Here is a 7,581-nt window from a genome sequence, read left to right as displayed (position 1 = left end):
CCTCTTTTTCCTCAATAATATCCAGTGGAATACCCCGCCCGTTTTTAATACCCCACCCGTTTATGTTTTCGTTCCGCAGTGTACTGTTTTCTTCTTCTAGGTCAATAACCCATTGACGATGTTCCAGCATCATTTGTTTCATCTTTGCTAGTTCTTTTTCTAACTCTCTATTTCTAGTGTTAGGTGCAGCCTCTGCCTCCACGCGCGCCCAGGAAGCTACGTTAGCCCAGCTGACCTGTGATGGGGGTCCGGTGGTGTAGTCACCGGTAGTGTCCTTGCTGTTGCCAATGGTCTGTGGCGGCTTGATTGGTCTGCCATTGCAGGCTCGGGATCTTGACTTTGACCTTGATCGGTTGCCGGAGCGTGATCTGCTTCCGGCTCTTCTGTTCCTGCTGGCTCTACTTGGTTTTCTTTGTTTATCGCCGTAGTTTTTGTACTCCACTTGTTTCTCTCTCTGGGCACGTTCCCATCTTCGTATTTTGACGAGGTATGGGATGCGGTACCTTGCTTGGCATCGTTTATCCCCGGTCGGGTGGTCTTTTCCATATAGTTGGCATTCCGCTTTACATTCGTGGTCTTGCTTTGGATTCTTGGTGCCGCAACTCCGGCAAATTTCATCAGTAGGATTGAGGCATACGTCCGCTCGGTGACCAAGTCTTCCGCATTCGTAACAGATGTCAAATTCTTTCTTGTAAAGTCCGCTTGGAACGAGTACAGCTCCATAGTTCACATAGCTAGGGACGTAATATCCATGAAAAATGACGATTAGATTGTTTGTATTGCCCATACGCTTGGCGTAGAGGACGCTGGGGTTGCGTGGAGTGACCAGCTTCTTAACGATCTCTTCCGGGCTTTCATCGGCAGAGATACCTCGGATGACTCCTTTCGAGGTGTTCGCCGCTGCTGCGCATAGGCACAGACTTCATATTCCTTGCTGACAATGCTCAGACTGGTTATTGCGACGTATCTTTGGGCTCTTTCTTTCGATGGTGTGCTGAGGACTATAATGTTGTGCTTCTGGTTGAGGCAAAGATTATCTTCTTCATGCGCTGTGCGTTCAACATTTACAGCACGTCGTACGCTGTGGTAGATGCGGTCTGCACCGTGTGCGGTCAGGAAGGCCTAATAATGATCCTGTAGTCGTCCACTGGTAAGTGTGGCATGCGGCTTGCGACGATTAACTGTCAAATCTGCCGATTGACATTTTTCTTGTTCCAAGTAGCTTCGTGAACTCGCTGAAGTGGTGCTTTATCACTTCGATGATTTCTTTTAATTTCGTACCAGTGTACTTGGTCCAATTCTTCTGGTTGAATATCTTCGCCGTCTGCGCTTACCACCTCTATGTTAACCTTAATGCTCTGCGAGAGCCGGGTAGAAGGGTTTTCACCGGCTCTGACCGCGGCGTTAGGCTCAGCCCGTCAGTCGCCGTGGCAGGTGAAACATGGCGACGTGGATGCTCTCGCTAGGCTTAGGCTTCCCGGTCGGCATGGCAAGCTATTTGAAATGATTTCTGGAAATGACCCACCTGGTTAATTAGGTGCCCAGGTGATGCTTGGGTCTTCCTGCTTCTTCTGAGATGCGAATTTCGTAGTTCCAGTCCAAAAACGCCGGCAATCATTCGAAGTTTACGGAGCCGACGTGAAACGCATCCGCTTACCGTCGTCGGTTGTCTATTGCTGCCTAACACAGTCCAGCAGCTTCTTCGGCGTCCTCTTGTTCCGGGCGCTTCTTCTCACGCGTGCTTCACATCCTGGCAAATTAAATGAAGCTTATTGCGTGTATGGGAAAAAAGAATAACTAGATTGTGGAGTTTAACGTCCCCAAACTCGGTATTGGTTTCGGAGGGACAGTGAACAGTTACGGAAAAATTTTGACCAGCTGGGGTTCTTTGACTTCGACTCCCACCAAATGGCGTGGGTTAGAGCGGCTTAATTAACTCTACCTTTATTAACTGTGCCTCAATTAACTTCGCCTTATTGAACACCAAAGGTCGTGGATTCGACTCGCAGCAAAGATCGTGGGTGCGAATCCATAATTTAATACGAATTTATTTAACTGTGCCTTAATTAGCACCAAAGGTCGAAGGTTCGTAGCCTTTTTGGACCATGGCGTAGTCACGCCAAAGCCGGATTGTCCGCCTCATGGCCTCTGAATAACCTCGCATTAAAAGATGCGGTAGAACCCATCCTGCGATGACGGTCGATGGTAATGCGTTTATATCGAATTATTTTAGCGACAACACGCATTGCCATCACCGGAATGAGTTATGAATGAGGCGCGTATTTCAGCGGAACTTCTCTATCGCGTTTCCCTACAACATTTGCTGGCATCTAACACAAAGGCTGCCGCCGCTAAATCAGCTTGTGGCCTCCGAAGTGCACAAAACTATGTAACAAGCGTGCACACATGCATACGTACCACCTGTAAAGTACATGAAGCACTCTAGGAATGCTAACGGGAGCATCAAAACAAAAGGGTTCAGTTGTTAATTGGCCAAACCACCACAACAGACCGCGTTCGGAACGTTTGCATATAAACTTTGCCTGCGGGTCGCGGGTGGGGCTTAGGAGAACCAGCGAGCGTTGTTGTCGTTGTTTGTTGCGTGTTTTTTTCTCAACAGATACGTTTGTCGTTTGCGCGGCACCAAACCCTTAACACCTTTTCCCACCCCAAGTCTCTCCTGCCCATATTAATGCCACGCACGTTGTTCTGCCGAGATTCGACTCCGCAGCCAGAATAAAAGTGACACCGTGTCCAACAGCCTCCACTATTATCAAATGCTTCCTGGGCTAGTTCGCCGTGCGGCTAATTACACGCTCCATGCAGAGACGCAAAGTGCAGCTGCGCGTAATCACGGTTTCACCGGTAGTGGGTTCACAATATACACCGCAAGGTGTTTGAACCCGCCACCTCCCATATTCGAAGGAAGAAGCGTTCATCGCATCTTGTCACGAAGCTGGTTATCACATCAGAGTCCCTGGAGGTATATGTGCCTTTCGGTGGCATCATTGCGTCGTGGAGGAGGAGACAAAGGAGAGGAAAGACAGGGAGGTTAGCCAGTGTAAGTACCGGCTGGCTACCCTGTGCTGGGGAAAGGGGTAAAGGGAATGAAAGGAGAAAGAAGAAGAAGAGGGGAAAAAAAGAAAATTCGCACAGCAATGTGAAACTACGCTCTACAACGTTCAAAGGCGGTCGCACAGTTCGCACGTCCTTAAAAACTTCAGCAAAGCCCTTAAGGCCTTGAGTGCCGAAGCCCGTCTGGACCAATGTCCTAGAGCTTTTTCCTCTGTAAAGGGGCGATTGTCCAGTTTTGCAAGAGCGGTCACGAGCACTGTTCTTCGCACTGCGTAACGGGGACAGTCACAAAGGAGGTGTTCAATCGTCTCCTCGCAGCCGCAGGTGTCACAAGTAGGGCTGTCGGCCATTCCAATGCGGAATGAATATGAGTTCGTGAATGCCACGCCGAGCCACAGGCGGCACAGAAGTGTTGCTTCCGCTCGTGGCAACCCTGGTGGTAGGCGGAGTTGCAGACGTGGATCCAATTTGTGGAGACGTGCGTTCGTGAATTCACTGGTGTTCCACAGATTCTGTGTAAGCTCGCGGGCGAGGGAGCGAAGACTTGTGGCTGCATCTGTCCTTGACAGCGGTATGGGTATAATCTGGGCGCCATCATGAGCCGACCGGGCAGCGTCATCCGCACTGTCATTTCCTGAAATTCCACAGTGACCCGGTATCCACTGGTAGATGATGTTGTGTCCCTTGTTGATTGCGTAATGGTGGAGTAGTCGGATGTCTGCTACTAGTTGCTCATTTGGTCCATGGTTGAAAGGGGACATCAGACACTGAAGAGCTGCCTTTAGCTTGCGACAACGCGAATGCAGTAGTAGAAATGATCTGTGAGCTTTGCAGGACAACCTGTACAGTTGCGCCTGTACAGTGATTGGAGACATGGGAGGGCCGGACACAATGTTTCCAGCCAAGTTTTCCAGCCAACTTGGATCACTGGTTAGTCCCTGGTCTTGTGGTTCACAGCATCCCGCTGCTGTGTGATATCAAGGAACCGGATTCGAAGGCGATCGTCGGGCCAACTTGGATTACGGGTATCTGACATTGCACATGTGTCGTTTTCCCGCCATCTCATGTTACTTGGCGTGTGCTACAACTTACGTGACACCGTTCAATGAACCTCGTTCGTACCAACTTGGATTACTGGGCGCGTGAAACTAAGCATCTGCCACACTTCCAGGGGCTTCTTGGATATTGTTTTGGGTCGACGGGTATGTGTAAGTGCCTTTTGTGCCGAACATTGTTAAGAAACCAAAAGTGAGAATCCGTGGATTGCCAAGGAGAAATTGAAATTACGGAGGCGGCTAAAGAGACTTAAGAAGAGAAAAACCTTGCTCGAACGCCTCGTATTGTGAAAATCTAATTTCAGAATTGCTTTTTAATGTAAGAATGAAGTCACCACAGACAAAACGCGTTACTACGGGGGCATTATTACCTAGATGTCATACACCATCACCGGAAGGGTTTGGGGAACTATTTCTCCTAAATCCTTGTAGTGGGACCTTCGAAATACACGGGGAACAGGTAGCAGACTTTTAATTGATATCCAATTCATTTAACGACCATTTCAAATCTGTTTTATTAAAGATGATGGCGCCCCCCTTCCTTTATTTGATGCCCCCTTGCCACGTATGCCAGACCTCACAATTTCAGAACAAGGTATCTTCAACATGCTGCTAAAACTGAATCTAAAGAAGTCACTGGGGCCAGACAACAACCCAAATTTGTTTCTTGAAGAAATATGTAGAGTTGGTGTCTAAGTAATTTAATAAATCGCTACGCGACGGTAAACTGCCGAATTACTGGCTGACAGCCACTTGCTGACAGCCACGATCAAACCGTTACATGAAAGTGGAGGGACGAACAACATTACCGACAGTCACTCGATTTCATTAACATCCACAACTTGCAAACTATTTGAACACATTATACATAATCAAATCCTAAATTTTCTTGATAATCATAATTTTTTAACCATATATCAACATGGTTTTAGAAAAGGATTCTTCACGTGTACTCAGCTGATAGAAACGATCCACGATTTTGCAACATCAATTAACCGTGCTACACAAATTCACGCTATGTTCATGGATTTTTCAAAAGCATCTGACGAAGTTCCTCACAAAACACTACTCTACAAATTGCATAAAGTTTTCAAAAAATAATCTGCAAAGTGAATGGACCGCTGCGTGCCTAACCCACAATAAACAAGTCTGTTTAATTTCGTAACAGCTTATCTGCATCAGTAGCGGTGGATTCTGGTGCACCCCACGGCTCGGTGTTAGGGCCACTTTTGTTCCTCCTATATATCAAGGATCTCGTACGAGATATTCTAGTTAATATTAAACTTTTTGCCGACAATTGTGTTTTATACTCCGAAATTAATACCTAATCCCATCAATTATTGCTGAGCAGTGCACTTCAGAAAATTGCTTCTTGGTGTCGAGAATCGCAGATGGTGGTAAACGTCGAAAAATGATTTTCACAAGCATAACAAATAAAAACAAACATTTACACTTTAATTACAGTATTAATAACACTTTCCTCTCTGAAGTTAGTAACTGTAAACATTTAGGGCTTTGGATTTCGAACGATCCCAACTGGAATACTCTTACTATTTCTGCCACTGCAAATGCGAAGCTAAACACTTTTTCCTCAGGCGAGTACTTAAGCTTTAATTCCTTTCTGTTCACCACTTGGCTTACAAATCCATTGTGCTGCCCATTTAAAATTTTGTAGCAATGATATGGGACCGTTTTACAAAAACTAACATCGCCAAACTAGAACAGGTAGAAAGAAGAGCCATGCATTTTATTTAAAACATACTTACGAGAACTTCAGTTGCAAAGCTTTTAAAGAAGGCTAATAGAGAGTTTTAGAATGACAGCGGGGGTACCATTCTGCTACGATAGGAGCTGTGCTGTAATACTTTGACATGCTTTCAAACTGCTAGCAGCAGATTACATTGCGTAACTACTCGGTTCAGTGGATGTTTCCACCCATGAATAAAATAGTGTTGGTTAGTAATAACAGCATATCTTACAGTGTGAACTATACTTGTCCAGCAAAGCGACCGTTTACGAACTGTGCGAGTATCCTAAGCAGCGGTAGGTGCTGGATTACATATATCTTTGTTCTATATAGCGCATGGTCCAAGCATGCGGCATCAACGTTTATAGATCTATAAACGTTGTGCGGCGTGACTATGCGATAGTACTGAGGCGTTAGCCCATTTTCTCTCTTTTTTTTTCGATAAAGAGGAAGATAACCGATACCTTTTTTTTTCAGTTGTGTTCGTTCCGTTATCCACGACGAACTCCCACGTATTACGGAAATTTTGTCCTCAAAAATAGCTATCGCATTCTTTTTATGCGATCCATCTCGTATATTATGGCTTTACAGGGCAAAAAGGCAATGCCGAAGCACACAGCTTATAAATGCTGATTCACCAACCGCAGTGATTGCTGTGTTGCGCAGCGCTATCGACCTCATGCAGGAGGCTAGCGTAGACCCATAGTGATTTCAAGCCTACTAGACTTGAAATCCGGAGAACGACGCCGGTGTATTACAAATATTTGATAGCGCCTGCCACTTAGACGTTTCGTGGTTGCCTTAGGTTGGCCATACACGAGCATGCGCTCTTATGTTTTAGTCCCTACGCCAAGCGATCAGATAGTGAGTATATTTACCATTTCATGCTGGTAATACCGAGACGCCGGTCCTCTTCCTTGAATTAATACCGACATACGTAAAATAGTTCACGACACATACACACACCGCGGCTGATAAATGCTCGTCGCATGCTTGCGCCCCCAAGAGATATTTCTGCGTACTGTAGTTACCGACGCACGGAAGGGCTCCCCTGACGACGTTATATGAACGGACATTGCGTAAATTTTACAAAGTACGATCTAAAATATCTCGAAATCGTTCCGCAGCCCGCGACATCAATACTTTCAAGCAGCGCCGCGCCGGATCGCAAAAGCCAGAGAGGAGGAAAGGCTCGCAGCGCATCCTTTCCTCCTCGCCCGATGAAAAGGTCTGTAGCTGTCCACTAATTTGCGACCGCGATCGCCGCTTCGACTTTCGGGCGAAACTGCGACTTTTATTGCGATAGTAACTATATGGCCATGAAAAGCAGATTTTACAGCGAAGATGTAATGGCTAGGGTTCCGTGCATTTTTATTCACCATGAGGAAAAACTATCATCATCAATGGCTCATACTCCTGTAAGCATTCATGCTCCCATAAGCAAACAAAAATAAGACTCATAGCCCCTTAAGGCAGAAGCTACAAACACTTCGCAAAGTGAAGTGAACCGTGCTTAAAGGGACACTAAAGCGAAACAATAAATCCGTTTAGGCTAATGAAGCATTGTTTAAGAACCCTGCAGGCAGTCATTAAAAAATAGTTTGCTTATTAGAGGAGAAAATGAAGGTCCATGTATCAGTATTTGAATTTCGCGCCGAAACCCCAGTGCCGGTACGTCAGCGACGTCAGGGACTCCAAAATATG

Source organism: Dermacentor albipictus, chromosome 2, assembly GCF_038994185.2.
Source record: "Dermacentor albipictus isolate Rhodes 1998 colony chromosome 2, USDA_Dalb.pri_finalv2, whole genome shotgun sequence".
NCBI classification, from domain to species: domain Eukaryota; kingdom Metazoa; phylum Arthropoda; class Arachnida; order Ixodida; family Ixodidae; genus Dermacentor; species Dermacentor albipictus.
The sequence above is the reverse complement of the archived record's forward strand: the minus strand, read 5'-3'. Positions refer to the sequence as shown.